The sequence below is a fragment of the Nomascus leucogenys genome, chromosome 15, assembly GCF_006542625.1.
Source record: "Nomascus leucogenys isolate Asia chromosome 15, Asia_NLE_v1, whole genome shotgun sequence".
Taxonomy (NCBI): Eukaryota; Metazoa; Chordata; class Mammalia; order Primates; family Hylobatidae; genus Nomascus; species Nomascus leucogenys.
The window spans coordinates 56,702,312-56,721,043 of NC_044395.1; positions in this window are offsets into that span (position 1 = coordinate 56,702,312).

Below are 18,732 nucleotides of genomic sequence, written 5' to 3' on the forward strand. Positions count from 1 at the left end.
TTTGAACGTATAGATCACTTTAGGTAGTATGGACATTTTACCAATATTCATTCTTCCAGTTCTTGAACACAGGATATCTTTCCATTTATTTATGTCTTCTTCATTTTTTTTCATTGATGTTTTATAGTTTTCAGTATACAGATTATTCAACTCCTTGGTTGAATTTACTCCTGAGTATTTTTATGCTATTATTAATGGGATTGTTTTCTTTTCTGGGGGGGAATCTTTTCTTGGAGGGCAGAGTGTCACTCTGTCACCCAGGCTGGAGTGCAGTGGCATGATCTCTGCTCACTACAACCTCCAGGTTCAAGCAATTCTCCTGTCTTAGCCTCCCCAGTAGCTGGGATTACAGACAGTTGCCACCAGGCCCAGCTAATTTTTGTAGGTTTAGTAGAGACGAGGTTTCACCATGTTGGCCAGGCTGGTCTCGAACTCCTGACCTCAGGTGATCTACCCACCTCAGCCTCCAAAAATGTTGGGATTACAGGTATAAGCCACCACGCTGGGCCAAGATTGTTTTCTTAATTCCTTTTTTGGAGAGTTCATTGTTAGCATAGAGAAACACATCTGATTTTGTAGGTTGATTTTGTATCCTGCAACTTTACTGAATTTGCTTATCAGTTTTTGCAGTGTTTTGGTAAAGTCTTTAGGGTTTTTATAATGTATGATTATTTCATCAGCAAAGAGAGACAAATTTACTTCTTCCTTTACTATTTGAATATTTTCTCTTTCTTTTTCTTAAGTAATTTATCTGGCAAGGATTTCTAATACTATATTGAATAGAAATGGTGTGAGTAAGAATCCTGGTCTTGTTCCTGATCCTGAAGGAAAAGCTTTCAACTTTTCGTTGTTGAGTATGATGGGCTTGTGATATATGGCTTTAATTGTGTCAAGGAACATTTTCTCTGTACTTAATTTGTTGAGAGTTTTTATTATAAAAAGATGAAAGTTGTCCAATTTTTTTCCTGCATCTATTGAGAAAATCATGTTCATTGTACTTCATCCTATTAATATACGCTAAAATCTATTCTTAAATTATTTACACACACCTTCTTATTGATATTCTAGATGCACTGTAAGTTTTGATATTCAAGATGCTTTGGCACTAAATAAGCATACAGGAACCACCCCACCATTCTTCCAGTGCGGGTAGATACTACCTCCTTGGACAGAACTGGCACTTGCCTGCCTGGTTCAGGCCCTTGTTTGATCACAGGTTTCTCAGGTTTTCCAGGCTAGTTACAAACTCCTGGCATCAAGTGATTCTCCCACCTTGTCCTCCCTAAGTGCTGGTATTACAGTTTGAGCCATTGCACCTGGCCAGAGATTTGCTGTTTACTCCTCTACAGGTATCTCATCAGCCTGCCTCTCTTCTGTTACGAAGATTACCTACTCTAGACTAGATTCTAGATTCCTCTGGAGCCCATGAGAGCTGCTCTATGTCTTGAATATCACATTGGTTTGATCAACCTGAGCCCCAACCCTTTAATCTTTATTCACTCCAAACACGCATTTGGGAAAGGGTACAGTGCTTAGGAAGGAAATCAAGGCTCAAATAAGTTGCCTCAAATCACTGAGGAACGGCAGAAAAGCCAGGAATATAAAACAAAGCCTGTCTGGCTCTGAAACTTGTATTCTTGCTTACATACAAAGATGTTTCTATAATCCAGTGCCTTACACAAAGTCATACAGTCAATGTTGCTTTAATGGTTTTATGTTTCTTAGAGTAAAATACCTGAGTAAAATAAAATACCAGTAAGCTTTCATAAATAATTGATGAGCAGGTGTGTTAGGTTCCTTTCTTATTGCTGAAGAAGGCACATTGAGACATAGAATAAAAAATCCTTTTCTGGCCGGGCACTGTGGCTCACGCCTGTAATCCCAGCACTTTGGGAGGCCGAGGCGGGCGGATCATGAGGTCAGGAGATCGAGACCGAGACCATCCTGACTAACACGGTGAAACCCCGTCTCTACTAAAAATACAAAAAATTAGCCGGGCGTGGTGGCAGGCGCCTGTAGTCCCAGCTACTTGGGAGGCTGAGGCAGGAGAATGGCGTGAACCTGGGAGGCGGAGCTTGCAGTGAGCCGAGATCGTGCCACTGCACTCCAGCCTGGGCAACAGAGTGAGACTCTGTCTCAAAAAAAAAAAAAAAAATCCTTTTCTGTTACTAACCAGCAGTGTGATCTTGAGCAAGTCATTTCCCTTTTCTGGTTTACAGTGATTACTTCTGCAAAATGAGTGTCTATTACTAAGTGACCTTTGACGAAATTCCTAATTTGTGCCTTTGGTAGCCCTAGCTGTAGCCAGTCTCTGATACTCCGAGCCAAGGACAGCATGATGACCAGCATAGGTCCCCTAACCCTTTTCACCATGGATGAATGCTCCACTGGAAACAATGTCATTTCTGCAGAAAAGAGGAGGCTTTGTCAGGCTGCCACCCAGAATATCTTCTATCTCCTTACTTCTGTGAGCAGAACAAATCAGTCTCTGTCACATGAATATTTCTTCTTTTCTCCCCAGACATAGCAACGTGGTCTTTACACTACAATAACTTGGAGTTCTTTCACTCTTTGCTGTAGTCAAGGGGATTTAAGCTTAACTCAATGTTATTTGGGCATGACATGGCATCATTTAAGCAATATCTCATACGCTACGGTTGTAGGTCCCTTTTCTTTCTCCATCTTCCTTTCTCTTCTCTCCTTTATCTCTTCCTTCCATCCTCTCATTCATTTGTTCTCAATCACTTACTAGGGTAAAGATCCAAATATTAAAGTCCCTGCTTTCCAGGAGCTCAGAGTCCAGTGTGAGAGAGAGTTGAAGCAGAAGTGTCCACTGACAGTTTGTGCTGGTAGAAGGGAGGGCAGGGTTAGTTTTGTGGCAGGAGCTGAGAGAGAAAGAATGGAAATGTTTCCAGGACAACTGGAATGTTGAGATGGTGATGAAAGCTAGAGGGGATGTTTGGTAGGTTGATGGCAGGTGCCATGGGGGTAGGGAGGGCTTTCCATGTGGAAGTTTCAGCCTATACAAAGGCACGGAGGCAGGAACACTAGCAAGAAGCACAAAGGGCAGGCTGAAGAAGCAAGCTGGGTTCATTGGCAGGGGTGCCAGGGTTGCCTTTCCCTATCCTGCTCACCACGCAGGGGAACAGATTTGCTTCTAAGTCACTTTCATTGTATATATATATTTTTTTCTTTTTTTTTTTAAAGGTCTCTATATATTCTTGTTATTCATGTGTACATGCATGCATATGGGTATGTGTCCTATAAAATACAGGGGACCTGATTTTACGTGTGTCTCTTCTGGTGAGGAGAGCCCATTTTTGCATGCAGACTTACTCTGGGGCATGAAATTTAAAGAAGCAGTGCCTACCACGTGATGGGGATTCAATAAATATCTGCTGCACAAGTAATGTTAAGAGTTAGATTCTTTCTGCCTAATAGGTAGGTTTCCAAAGAAAATAAAGAACAATTAGGAGAGATGGCATCTCAGGACACAATGGTTACGGGTCAGGTCTATGAGTTCCTTTGTAGGTGGAGAAACTCTACTTTGCTGGCCTAAGGCACAAGGAGACATGCTCAAGAGGGCAGATTCCTAAGAGGCTGAATAACTTTGGCCAAAAATGACAAAATGTTCCTCTTTAACAAGAGAACACTTGCTCACACTGTATATCCCATATGCTGATTACATTTGATATGTGGCTAAAGAAGAGGAGGAGGGGGTAGGAAAAGAAAGAGCAAGAGAGGATGATCAAGTAGAAAGATGACAAGTTTTATGATAATAAAGATAAAGAGTGCTCCTACTGGGCACTTTGCTAATTAATAATAATGAGGATGATAGTAATAATGATTACAACCATAATAATAATACTGAGCATTTAGCAACTAACATGCGCTGAATGCTAAGCACTGTTTTCTTTACGTGCCTTGTTTAATTTCATTACTTCTCACCACAACCCTGTAAGATAGGCATAGATTGGTATCCTTGTTTTGTAGATGAGGAGAGTGATGCTTAGAGAAGTTAAGCAAGTTGCCCATTGTCACACAGCTAAGAAGTGGTGAAGCAAAGATTTAAACTGAGATGTGATTACAGAGTCTGAGTGTTTTACCCAGTTTACTGGATTGAATTTACAACTTATGGCTCAATACATTGACAAGTTAAAAAACCTCTCTCAGCTCCAGTTTCTTCTTCTGTAATAGAAATCTCAAACCTATTTCCTCTGCAGAATGTTGTGACAATTAAAAATGCTGGTGGATAGGAAAGTGCTTCAAAATCATTAAGCACTTTATAGAGGGAAGTTGATATTATTGATATCACTGATTAAATAATTTTTGGAGAATCTGTATATTTTATATTAAATAGATGCAGCCTATACGTTTATGTGGCTCTCCCGTGTCACTGGGAAAAAAAAAAGGAAGGAAGAAATATTGAAAAGTGTATTATTGCAGGTTTACCATCTTACGAGGTGCCAGTCACCATGCCTAGCACCTTACATGACTGTTTTTTTTTTACTTTTAAAAATCTATATTATAATTTTTCAGTTGTCACACCAACCCTATTGTCATGCTCATTTTGCAGATAAGGAAACTGTGTCATAGAGGAGTTAAGTAGCTTGCTCCAGGCCCCAGCACTAGAAAGTGATAGAGAAGACTTTCAATCAGAGCGACCCAGACCTTTCCCTTAATTACTACATAGCCCTGCCTCTCCAATCAGCAAAACAACAATTAAGCTGTTAAGATTTTCGACAGAGTATACCAAAAAGATGCTGTTTATCCTTTTTAATGCAATTCACCTGACACACTTAGACAACACATTGGATGAACCAATTTATCCTGACAAAAGGAGAAGAGTAATTAGTTAATAACAATTGATTTGGGCACCCTCCATTATCCACAGGAGGCTGATCAGTCAGCCTCCCTCCCCAGCTATGCTACCCCTTATTCATAACTAATCACAACACCCCGTATAAACATCATTAGCTGGGAGGTGCATCCCCACTTCTTTTAAATTTGAGCTTAGAATCACTATCAGCCTCATCTGGTGGGGGAAAAAAAGAAAAACAAAGAAAATAAAATTTAAAAAAAAGTAGAATTCACGAAGCTGTAGAATAAGCCAAAAAAAAATTCTATAAAAAGGCACTTTTATTTCATTGTCTTCAAACCTACCTTTGTACGCTGTCAGTTCTGTGATTAGCCAGGTGTTTAGTTAACTGGAGTATCGATCTGCCTGTCACACATTCTTTGTCTATTGGGAACAAGGAAAGGTGCTGACCCTTCCCAGGAAGCACTGGTGACAGGTCTGTAATTTGATGATCACTTATTCAGGAAAGATTTCACTTTGTTCCTTGATGTACACCCCGGCAACTGGTGTGCCTTTGAGGCCTCTAATAATGCCAACTTTCACCTTCTAAAAGCTGCAGTGCAGGATAAAGCAGAATAACACAGGAACCAATTTCAGTCTGTCCAGCTTCTCTTTCATGTGTTCTTACCAGAGATTAGAAGTTATTGTGGTTCCACTAAAAAAACGAAACAAAACAAAAGAAAACTATTTATTATGATTTGTATGATTTGCGGTTTTTCAGAAAAGTAAAAACAGGCAAATAAACTTTTAATGCAGAGGGTAGCCAGTTGTTCCAAACTCAGAGGATATTTTTAGATAAAGTGAAATGCATCTGTGTGGTAGCTATCAAATTCCCTGGCTTTGGTAGCAAAAGTGGCATGCTGTGTCCAGTTTTAAGCTCAGAGCTTTAACAGAGAAAAAGGAAAACATTATTCCTCCTATAGCTTTGTGTTCTTAGCACAATAGAATAGAGATGAGTGAGCCTGGATTTGTTGAATAGTAGGAATTATATTCCAACAGTGTGGGGTTTAGTAAAGCCTACAAATATATGTTTTATCCTGCATTTTCATTCTGACTGGTAAGCCTCTTGACATTTTAATAAAACTTATCATAGACTGCTGATTAAATTATATTTATCAAAGTATTGGCAACGTAGTTTAGAATAAAAGGAAAATATGCAATTTATCCTCAGACTTTGAGTTCTAGTTACACAGTGAATTGTTCTGTGGCTTTTGTAATCGTGTTACATATTTAACCTGAGTTTCCTCCTCTGACAAAAGTGGGTAATAATGAGATTGATGGGATGCCTACAACGGTGCATGAGGCAAGTCAACGTCTTCTCGTTCACTGCTGGAAAAACACTCTGGACCCCCAGCAGCTCACCATGGTTCCAAATACCCTGTCTGTGGGCACTGTCTATTTATCCCTAAAAGATGGCATGAGTGGATACATATGCCTCTATCTAATACCAAATATTCTCAGTGACGTTTTTTATTCCAAGCTGCGTAGGGATGGTGGTAGGGATGCAGGACAGCAGTGACCTCCGCATTTCCAGGTTGTGCATCATTGGCTCATGCATCAGACCCTGGTCTAATCAATCTAGGACAGGTAGTCTGCTTATTTTTGCTTGAGATCCACATCCCAAACCACAGTGACTACTCAAAAAGAACCTCATGGGGCTGGCATCTTCAGGAGGGACCTGTGAATGTGGCAGGCACTGATAGCTTCACAGATTCTCCAGGATCCTCATTTTTCCTTATTCCTCAGCCCCACTTTTCATGGCTCCATCCCACTCTGCTGCTCTCTGTTGAGCTCCATCCAGCTTTGGGCTTACTCCCTGAACAGGACACAACTTTCATAGTCAGTCCTCAGGTTCACATACCCAAATCAAAGACAGCCAACAGCTCATCATCTCTCCTCTGCTCTTGGAAAGACTGGAGGAACACCATCCATTCAGGCCTTGAGTTAGCAGTTGCCCCCTGGGCGTCCCAGACTTCCCAGACAGGCTAGGTCTAATCCACAATATCCACTGTAGCTACATCTTGATCCTTCTCCTCCTCCTTCTCTTCCCTTCTCTTCTCCAGTGAATGGCTCCTCAAACCCCGGAGACACAAAAACAGACCCTCGGGAATCATGTTTAGCTCCTTTCATAAAGATTTGTTGATTTTTTTCTCCTTAACATTTCACCTCTCCAGTTCAGGACACCAGCATTTATCAGTGGTTATATCACAAGGAATCTTCACTGGGTTCCTTGATTCTTGCCTTTATAGGTCATTACCTGACTGAAAAGCCTTTGGTTACTTCTTATTAGCCTCAGGGTAAAACCCAACCCCCTTCAAAGGGTTTACAAGTGTCCCTACAATTTAATTCTCCACCCCATAGCTTGCAACTTCTCTCTTCACATCTTATCCTCTTACAAAAAAGAACCGAAGCACGGTGTCAAATACAGTCTGCTCCCCCTCACTCAGATGTCCCTACATGCAGATCCCTCATCCTATTTATTTGTTTATTTTAAATTTTTAAATGGTATGTACTATGCACCAGACATTTCACAAATGTTACCTCATTGAAGCATCAAGACTATACTATGGGGTAGTTTTCCAGGAAACTGGGACAAAGAGAAGAGAGAATAAACACCTTGCCCAGGGTGATTTATCTCGTGAGTAGCAGAGTCAAGGTCTTTAACTCAGGCAGTCTGCCAAGAAATCATTCCTCTTGTTGTTGTAGTTCACCTAGTTGCTACTTAATTTTTAAAAGTTAACCCACATATTATTAGCTTCTAAAGGAGGCTTTACCAGGTCATTTTTCTCACAACCATTGAAGGTTTAATATTCAATCTTCTGTATTCTCATATAATTGTGTCTATATCTATCATACATAATATTATGTTGTATAATCACAATTATCCTTTCATTTATTTGTCTCCCCCCAAAAACTACCACACATGCACACACACCATCAGACTGTGAGTCCCTTGAAGGCAGAAGTCTTTTTTTTTTTTTAGGTCGTTTGTTGGTTGGTTGGTTGGTTGGTTGGTTTGAGACAGGGTCTCACTCTGCAGCCCGGGCTGGAGTGCGGTGGCACAATCCTGGTTTAGTGCAGCTTCAACCTCCTGGGTTCAAGTGATCCTCCCTCCTCAGCCTCCCAAAGTATTGGGATTACAGGAATGAGTGACCATGTCCAGGCAGCAGATGTCTTGTTTTATCAATGCTTATTACCCCCAGAGTGAATTGCAGATAAACCCTTCATAGTATGCCCTCAATAAATGTACAAAGCCCTCTGTGTATATGCTATGTATTCTAAACTTGCAACTACCTTGTATTGATTATTTCACCAAGAAAAATAGTGACTCCAATGTGGTCTGTGTAACCTTTAAAAGGGGTTAAATGTATTTCACACACATCAGGATTCTAGAAGATTTGATATTTAACACACTAGGGCATTTGACTCTACCAAATTAAAAATGTAATGTGTAAACTTTAATTATAACAAAGAGATTTTATACTGATACTGTAAGTTGGTTTTGAGTTTATCTTTTATTTATAATTAACAAATTAACTTTGTAGTTTTTAGAATGAATACCAAATAAGAAAGTTTTAAGCGAAAGAAGAAAATGTATAACTTGTCCAAACTCAACAGAATCAAAATGCTCACTTTTTATTCCTGAAATTATTTAGGAAAATATTTACTTCGATATGACTTTCAAATTTAACTGCCTAAATGTAAATTTAATGTTACATAGATTTTTTTTCTTCCATTCCTTTGAAGGTTGTTTGAGTTCCTATCTTTTTTGGAAGTGCTGTGGGAGAGGTACAACCTTTGAGTTGCACAGATTTGTAGTGAAGATACAACATATGTGCAAGTGCCTAAAAAAAGCCATTAACACACGCAAATCAATTCAGAGTTTTCACAGGATCTGACCATTGTTACCTCACCTGAATCTTTATGTCCTAGGAAAGCTAAGCAGAACAACAACAACAAAAAACCAGATGAGGCAAACTGGAACTCCAACATGTAGCAAAGCTGACCCAAGCTTCACAGACGGACAGTGGCAGGCCCTTGTTCTTACACTACACTTTTAGTGCTTTTTACTTCCTCCTTTCTATTATGAGGCAACCTGTAATAATAAAACAGACATGTAGTGTTCCTTTCCCACTCTCTTCAAAATTAGTTGTGTCTGGAAATAAGAAAAGTAGTCATAATCATTAGAGGGAGCTTTATAGTCTATCTTGACAATCTATAGCCATTTTCATAAAACTTGCCTTTAGCTTATAGATATCTAAGAATTATTCTCCATTCACAGTGTCACAGGGTAGCAATAAGAGGCAGTTCCATATCATACAGTCACATTCAAACTATGGGATCTTAATCACACACACTTGTCACTGCCTGACCCACTACTCCCTGCCTCAAATACCTGAAGCAGAACAATTCCTCCTTTATCACACAAACTGTTACATCTATATAACGGAATACTATTCAACAATAACAGGGAATGAACAACTGAAACACACAACAACATGGATTCTGGATTAACAAATGTATTATGCTAAGAAAGTGAGAAAGGCTAGACTCAAAGGGCTACATGATTACATTTACACAGAGAATCATCATTCTGGAGAATGCAAAACTAAACAGACAGAAATCAGATCAATGGTTGCCAGGGATGGCAGGTTGGGATAGAGGTAGGTTACGAAAGGACACAAGGGAATTTAGGGGGGATAAAACCGTTCTATATCTTGACTGTATGTAGCTACATGACATTGTGTTTGCCCAAAACTAAGCCTTACAAAAGGGTGAATTTTTCATTATGTATCTCCAAAGAAGAGAGAAATCCAGATCTTTAAGGTTGGTACAGGTTGAAGAATCTTTGTGATGAATTTAGGAGTCTGGCCCCAAAGAACCTCTATTGTTTCTCTCAGGGGTTTCTGACTATAGTCAACTCCATTTGAACGCAGAGGGGGAGATAACATTTGTTTAAGATAGAGTCACTGTATAACATGGCATGTCTCAAATCACTTTCCTGAATTCTAGATGGTGATTTTTATACCTTGTGTGCTTCAAAAGAAACACCTGAGGGAACTTGTTAAAAAGATTCTTGTTCCAGATATTCTGATTATTTAAGTCTGAAGTGAGGCCCAGGAATTTTGATAGAGAAGATTTTACTACACTTAGAGAAGCATTACCTAGGGAATATAAAGGGAAAGTAAGCTAGATAATCTCATTTATGAAACGGTATAATGATTTGCACACCGTGGCCTCTGTGACATGGTCTTCCCAACCTTTTCTGTCAGAAGCTTCCCTTTTCTACTTCTGAGGAGTGTTTATCTTAAAAGATGAACACTGCAAGAAGCAGGGCTGTCCATTCTTGCCAGGCTAGGACCTTACTCCTGATTCCTGGTTCCTATATGAGAGATTTCTTTTCCCTGGGATAGCTAATCTAAAGATGATACTTTGCCCCTGTGCAAGGGGGTGTGACTTCATTAAGCCACCCATATCAGAATACAATAAATCTAACATGCACCTTGGAGGGATATATACATGACCAGAGGTCACTGTATTCCAGGGGGAAAAAAAATCAAGGCAGATGTAAATCTTGAAAACCCTTGGTCTTGTAGTTGAAAGAATACAGCCTTTGGAAAAAGAACAACTTGAGTTGTATTCTGTCTCCGTCGCTGGCTGTCCACGTGACTTTAGAGAACTCACATAAACTTGAACCTCAATTTTTTTAATAATGGAGATTATAAAACCCACCTTCTAAGAATTATACATAAGTTTTGGAAAAGGCACATGGTTATTTTCTTTCTTATTTTTTTGTTTAGGCATAACTCATACATACATATAGGAAAGTGCCCAGATCTTAAGTGCATAGCTTGATAAATTTTTGCACAATAAAAACCATAGAACTATCACACAGTTTAAAAATATAGAACATTTCTGCACTTCAGAAGGCTTTCTTCTGTCTCTTTATGGTCAGTAACCTCCAAAAGGTAAACACTCTTTTGGATTCTATTACCAGAGATTATATTTCCAACTCATAAGTTTTTGATAAATATCAACATCATTTTTATGACACAGGGCTAGGTAAGTGTCCCTAAACCATGAGCAGATGCTTCTTAAACAATAACCCGATTGGAAAGCTTGTAAATAGATGTCTGGAATCAGTGACACATTCGAGGTTGCTTAAATTATCCTGGGAGATCTTAGAAGTGAGAGGAGAGGTCATAATGCTGGGTTCATGAAAAGAACAAAAGTGTTCACCTTGCTGTAAATCCATGTGGAAGTGAGTCTAGCCTGAGTGAAAAATTGTATCTGACACCTAACGGAGAAAAGCATGGAGGTTCATGTAGATTATTAAGGAAAGCAGACAGACAGATGCAAAGCTTAGAGAAGAAGATTAAATGATTTATGTGATATGGCATATGAAATTGTGCAGTAGGTTAGCCGAATTATCTGAGCTTCCATACTCATAGCCTTCATGATCTGTCTCAATTTTACCTCCAAAATGAGTATTTTAACCATTATTTTCAATTTCTCCAACCACTACTCTTCTATTGGCCTAATTGGTCCCATCTTAAAGCAACCCACCTTGTCCACAGGATGATTACTCTCAAAACACATCTGATCATGTCATTCTCCTACTTGAGAACTTTTAATGACTATATTTCACTTGAAAGGTAAATTCCAGTCTAAACACAATGTATAAGCCCCCTACTTAACTTCCATCTGATCACTGAGTCTGCAATCCAAACACTCCCTTCCATTCATTCTAGACTAGCCCTCCACTACTGTTTTCTATACTTTTGGGCTTCCCCGACTCTTCCATTGATGCTCTTCCTGTCCCCTAATAAAGTCCTAATCCTTTAAAACAAGTTCATGACAACTGTCACTCTTCTGCCAACACTTCTCCCACCCAACTCCTCTTTTATCAGACAGAATCCAGTTTGCTGCACTGTATCTATCCAAGGCCTTACCTTTATATAAGTCAGGTAGCCTTTGTCACACTGTTCTAAATTTACCAGACTGTCATTGCATATGCTGGCTCAGCTGTGAGGCAACTGCAGGAAAGAGGAAGAAACTGGGGACAATCTGCATTATATTAAAGGGACTGAGTGATTGTGGAAGCTGACTTCCCAGTGGGAGCCACCTGCCCAAATCTCAGATTCCAAGAGTGGGTGGTAAGGATCACGAATTTGGCCTTAATGAGGTTTGGCATCATTCTCTGAGGGGCTTAACTGGTGAGTAGGACATGGCAGCCAGGATCTGTAGGTGGAGGTGTGTGGGGGCAGAACTCTAAGTGGGCTCCCATGACATCCACCCCCAAACCTCCACTGTACATGCCCAGCGTAACTATCTGGATGAGTGTGATGAATTTTACTCTCATGATTGGGTTTTGTTACATCATAGTCAGCCATAAAATAAAGATATTACCTGGGTGGGCCTGACCTAATCACATGAGCCCTTTGAAAGCAGGCTGATTTCTCTGGCCACAGAAGGGATGTCAGAGAGATTGGAATAATAAAAGAAATTTGATATGCAGGGTTGGGCACCTACATTACTGGGTTGAAGGAGCCCACAAGGCCATGAGAGTGGATCCTGGGGGCTGAGTGATAGCTAGTAAGAGAGTGGAGACTTCAGTCCTGCAATTGCAAGTTAACAAATTCTGCTAACCATTTGAGTAAGCCTGGAAATGAACCTTTTTCTAGTAGAGCTTCTAAACGAGTAAGAAGCTGGCCAACACCTTGATTTTAGCCTATGAGACCCTGAGTAGAGTGTCCAGCTAAAATCTCCCAAAATCATAACTCATGGAAACCGTGAGATAATAAATGTGCTGCTTTAATCCCCTAAGTTTGTGGTAAATTGTTATGCAGTAATAGAAAACAAATGCAGGATGGTGTTTGTAGTCCAGCATGGTAGGAGTTTTGTCAGTCCCCATTGATTTACCTAGATTGGTATAATGTTGAGCTGACAGTTGAAGGTCTGGAAAGCAGTTATGAGTGAGAAGAGGGAGTGGCCTGAGTTATGGGAATTAGGAGCTCTGGATAGGGCTCTAGCTCCATTTTGAGACTTGGGATGCATTCAGGAAGCATAAACTGAATGAAAGGTGAAGAAATAAGGATAAGTGGAAATGACTTCACTTGTTGGATATAGGAATGCTTAGGATTACTTTAGACACAGGGAAATCAGTTTACAGCAGCCAGACTAATGCCAGAACCTGCCTGCTGGAGACACGAAGGTCTTCTGTTTCTACCAGACCAGGCTATTCTTGGCTGAGTCAGCTGTGTAAATATCTTCAGTGCTAAAGAGTGGGGAGGGCTGAAAAAGGTAAAGACTGACAGTCTCTGCCCCCCCACTGGAGTGTAACTTAAAAAAATTATTTCTAGAGGACTATATCTCATTCATCTTTGTGTCCTTAGCATCTATAGCAAAATCTGGAACAAGTAGGTTCACACTGTTAGTCAAGAGAGAATCGTAGAAATCCCATGTGTTGTGGAATTGAAAGCCACTAAATGACCCATTTGCCCCTTTCATAATTTATTGTGCTTTAATGGAAAGGCTATGAGGTTTGTAGCTAGACAGGCATGAGTTCAAGTCTCGGTCACCATTATTAACCTCCCTGAACTTTATTCTCCTGAGTCCCTGCTGCTTTCTGGGTTTTTGAGATGGGCAACACCAAGCAGGAAAAAGTTTGGTTACTTATAGCTGCTTCAGTCAAACTCATCATGAGCTTTCAAATTGAGGAGCTGCTGAGTTAATCCAAGAAATAGTGTTGTAATCAAAACAAATATGTGGGCTTTGTTGATTGTCCTGCATCCAGATGGCACTTATATTCTTTTTCTTTTAAGGTGAGGCTACAACCATATGAAATGATGGGCTTTAGGACATCAGCCATGGGCATAGCAAGAAGACAATAACTTATAATTGTTCCAGTATCCACCAAGAACTTTGCTAGTTGCTTTACCCCAGCTAAGTATGTGAACTAGGGTCAGCTGGTAAATCACTCAAACTCAATTTTCTCATCCATAAAGTGGGGATAAAAATAGTATCTGCCTCATAAAATTGCTGGGCAAATAGGGTTCATATTTGTAAAGCATTGTGATACTATATAAGCTCTAGATAAATAGAAATAACTCTTTATTTTCATGACAACCCATAGAGTTAAATATTACTATATCTAATTTGTCAGCAGAGAAATCAGAGTTAATAGAGAAGGTAGGAGATTTATATTAAAAGAGAAGTAACCAACGTAAGGTAGCATGCATGTATTTATACATGAAAAATCAAGCCTTGATTAATATCAAATCTTTACACATTAGTTCAACACCTGTTGAATACAAAGCACTGTAAAATGTAATCATATTTGCCATCTCTAATTGTAATGTTGAAAATGATGCAAATGCATTCATTATTGGGCTTCATTTTGTTCAATAAAAATCAATATTTGGAATATAAATCCTAAGAGCCAGTGTCAGTTTCTTCCTGGAACTCTAAGCTGAGCACTTGTAGGACAAGACAACAATGGCCTGTAGGTGGCCGGTTGACCTGTACAACATAAAAGCCACAGAACAATAAAAAAAAACCTTACCAGTTTTATTCCACATACCTTATTAACATTCATTTCCTATGGATATCAGCCACAATATCTTAAACCGTGCAAAACATCACAACTATTATGAATACTAAAGAAAGGAATAGATATACTCATATATATTTTAAAACAGTAACTTACTAGGTTGTTCTTCACTCTGAACTCAAGCCGCATGAGTGAGCCTATTTATGTTTCTGAGTCTCAGACAGCTCCCTCAGACACATTAATGGATGGAGCTAGTACAGGAAGATAGCACCAGCACCGGCCAGCATTAGTCCTGAAGTCCATGGCTGCCAATGGCACTGCATCCAGGCGCTGAACAAATATTCACTCATTTGTTCATTCACTTATTTTTCCATTCAAATATAATCTCTACCAACCATATCAATAAAAACAACAAAATCTAACCTCTATGTGTCAGGCACCATGGGTAAGCACTTTCCCTGCATTATCTCATTTTATCCAAGTAGTCACTCTCTGGGAGTACTATTTTCTGCATTTTAGAGATAAAGAAACCAAAGCTCAGAGAATGTAAGTATCTCACCCAAGGTCATACAGCTAGTAAATGGCAGTTCCAGGAATTAATTTGGGTTTCGTTTTGCTTTACTTCGGTGCTTACTCTTTACCTAAGCACATTATATATTCACTCATTAATGCATTTACCCATTCATTCAACAACACTGGGGCCTACTAAGTGCCGTGCACTGTACTCAGAGCTGAGGAAACAACGATGATAAAATCCTTGCTTTTGGGGAGATGACCATGGATTCAAAAACAATGCAAGGTGATATTAGACTATACTAAATTATATTGGATTTGATTAGATGGACTTGGAATTGAATTGAATCAAATTGAAGTCATGTTTATTTCTTATTCAGAACTGATAGGATAGAAATAATAAAGCTTTCTTGCTCTAGAAGTGGTCACCATAAAGAAGTGAGTAACAAACCATTCTTGGACTCTTAAGAAAACAAAGTGAGACTAATCTGTAAAGGGTAGCAGAGGCAGTTTGTGTGGATGCAAAGAACATCTGACCCTGTGGTTCGACCTACAAAATCTGGGCATTCATTCTGCCAACAGGACCAACCATTGAACTTAACATTAGGATCTCAAGAATATGCAGTGGTCACTGTTCTCAAGGATCCTCAGCCTAGTGGTGGACAGGTAAAGAGGGAAGTCCAAAAGAGTGCTGGGCTTCAGGATGTCTCTCTAACTGATTATATTTGAGTTGAGTGAAACCTGGAGGATAGAGGGTAGGGCAAGGAGAGCTGGCATAGGAAATGTTTTGGCATCTACATTTTTGAGAAAATTATACAAGAGTGAAACCAAAGCTCCAGCTCTGCTCTGTAACTAACAAGGTGCGATAACTCTGATGTCCCAGAAACAGTAAGGGCTTTACAGAGAAAACATCATTCCGTTTCTATTCTTTCAATTTAATAGTTATGTGACCTTGTACCAATTAGTTATCCAGTGCCTAAGTGTTCTCATCTGCAAACTGGGGCCAATAACATCTACTTTAAAGAGCTTAATGAGAATTAATAATGATCATGTGTGCAAATATACCAGCACATTGCTTGACACAAAGGAATAACTCACCAAATATTAAATATAACCTCCATTTCTATTGTGCACTAAAAAACTGGCCACCAGAGACCTGGAAGAGTATCTACTTAGCATTTCCTAAACTACATTCTATAAAACAGGAGTTCTGGGGACAAATATGTTTGGAAATCATCGTATACTATTGCTCTCACTCCTTTAAGAGTTACAGTGGATATCAGCATATAACAGTTCTGCATTACAGAAACATCTTCAAATTTGTTTGCCCCGAAGTTTCTGTACTTTTTGATTACTAAAGCCTTTTATCACCGAATATTAGGTTCTCTTTGTTACATCACCCTACTGTTTTTTGCTTTATTTATTTGCTTGTTTTATTAATGAATGAACAATGAATGAGTGAATTTCATAGAACTATTTGATAAAAACAATGCCACCCCTTACCCCCAAATTGGATATGTTACAATATTAGAGACAAGATTCTGAAAGAGCTCTTTTGACTCTCAGAAAACTGGATATTCTTTTGGGAATACCCGCTTCTCTTAATGAGTTCTTGAATCTCAGAGCAGATGATTTTTCTTTTACTCATCTAATTCACTATTCATGGCGAATTCTTAAAAGCTGAGTTATCTCCATTACTATTATGGATTGACTTGTATTATTATTATTATTGCTTTTGTTGTTGCTGTTAGCTGTATATTCTCAGATGTCCCTTTTGTGAATAGAGATTCAGACTTAAGTACTGTCTGGAATTTAGCCCCTTTCAAGATCTAACGATCATTTGAGATAGTTTCTTATGGAGACAGAAGTACTATCTTGATGTAGAAAGGCGGCAGGGCGCTCTCTGTTGCATTTAATACCTTGGTAGCAGAAGCCTTGCACTACTGCAAGGCATTCTTAACCCAACATCTCCTGGGAGATTATTAAGAACCCTGAGAAACAGGAATCTAGGAGGCAGCAGAAGCAAAATATTGGAACTACTAGTTCTCATCCTAGTACTGTGATTGATTGGCTATATGGTCATGGGGAAGTTAGTTATGTTATCACTTCAAAACTCAACTTTTTCAATTATGAAATCGATGTGGTAACACTTGGCCTGCTCACTTCACAAAGTTGTTTTCAGGCTGCATTAAGAAGTCAGAGTGCTGAAAACTGCAAAATCTCTAGAAATCCTAAGAGAGAGTAAAAACAGTACCACCCCCATGCCCTAGATAAAGAAAATGAAGAAAAACAGAGTGTCAGTCTTGCCCAAACTCTCTCAGCAGCAAGATCCTTTCTTTGGGCTTCCTGTTGGCTGGCCCAGTGTGTAACTTCTGCAGTTCTGAGGCTGTCTGGCCAGCTGCACAAAGTCATCCCCGATTTCCCTCACTTCCTCAACTTACAAATCCATACCATCACAACATCCCATAGATGAAGCTTCCTTCTCTCCCCTCTCACCTTACTCAATACTTCTGTCTTAGTTTGGGTCTCTATTTTTCTCATCTGACCCTTTTGGTGCATGAACTTCCACTCTGCCTCAGAACTGGGAAGCTTCTTGTCCATTCTTCACACTATGGTGGCCAGAGTTATCATTCCAAAGAGCATATCTAACCATGCTCTGTTCCCTGAGCATGCTCTATCAGACAACCTACAGCAGGAAAGAGGATGCTCAAATGGGTAACTGAAGAGTTTGGTGCATGGGCAAGTGACAGAAGTATGGGTTGAGAACTTGGAAGGAGTTGTGGCTGTGGGAAAGAAGCTGCCCATCAGAATTTTGGACCTCAGCACAGAAGTGCAGACATCACCAAACCCTGGCCCCTCAGGGAGTAGCAGGAAAAATAAGTCCTAGGCGCCATCTTCTCACCCTTTGCTTTCCTGTTGGTGCCTCCTATTGGCCAAATAGGAGCTAAGGTAACTAGGTTTGTAAAAATCATCTTCCCAGAGCACACAGCAGGGCAGGGAAGAATAGAAATGGAATCTGGAGAAGCAAATGAAAATATCCAGCATGCGTGCATTCGTTTGTGTGGATCCATGACTTTACTCAGGAAATCCCTGCCGCCTTTCACGCCCCTTTTTCCTAGAAAACTATAGACCCTATAGTCCTCTAGAGCTCCAAATCCTAACTATGGCATGCTCCTAATTCTTACCTAACTGCCATTTCAACTGCAAAACTTTTATTCACTACGCTCTGTTAGAATTAATCACTCTGTTGTGCCCCCTCAGCATTTAGGCTTTAGAGATAAAATGGCTGACTTGAAATTCAAGCTCTGCAGCTTGTTAGCTATGTGACTTCAATCAAGTTATTTAGCTACCCGATACCTCAGTTTCCCCATCACCAAAATGAGGTAATTAATGACACTTTCTGTAGGGATTTGTGATGATTGCATGGTGTGTATTTAATCCCTGTGAAACACCTAGACAAATGTCTGCCACGTAGGAAGCATGCCAGAAATGAAAGTTATCATCCTGTCATCACTGAACCTATCACATTCTATTTGGTGGCGTGATTGACTCTGTATAGTCTGCTCCTCCAGTCACTTAAGGGCAGATACTTCTCTTACCTTGAATACTTGACATTCAGCCTAGTGCTTTGCACATAGAACTGCTTAGTAAATATTTATGGATTTGAATTAAATTGAAGATGAAGCAAGGTAGACTAGGTGGGTGAAGTCAACCCTGTTTTTCTTGCAATCCTTTGAAAACTCCAATCCTAGCATTTTCAACCTGCCAACAATTGACTAGTATTGGTTTACAGAAACTGTGCTTGTTA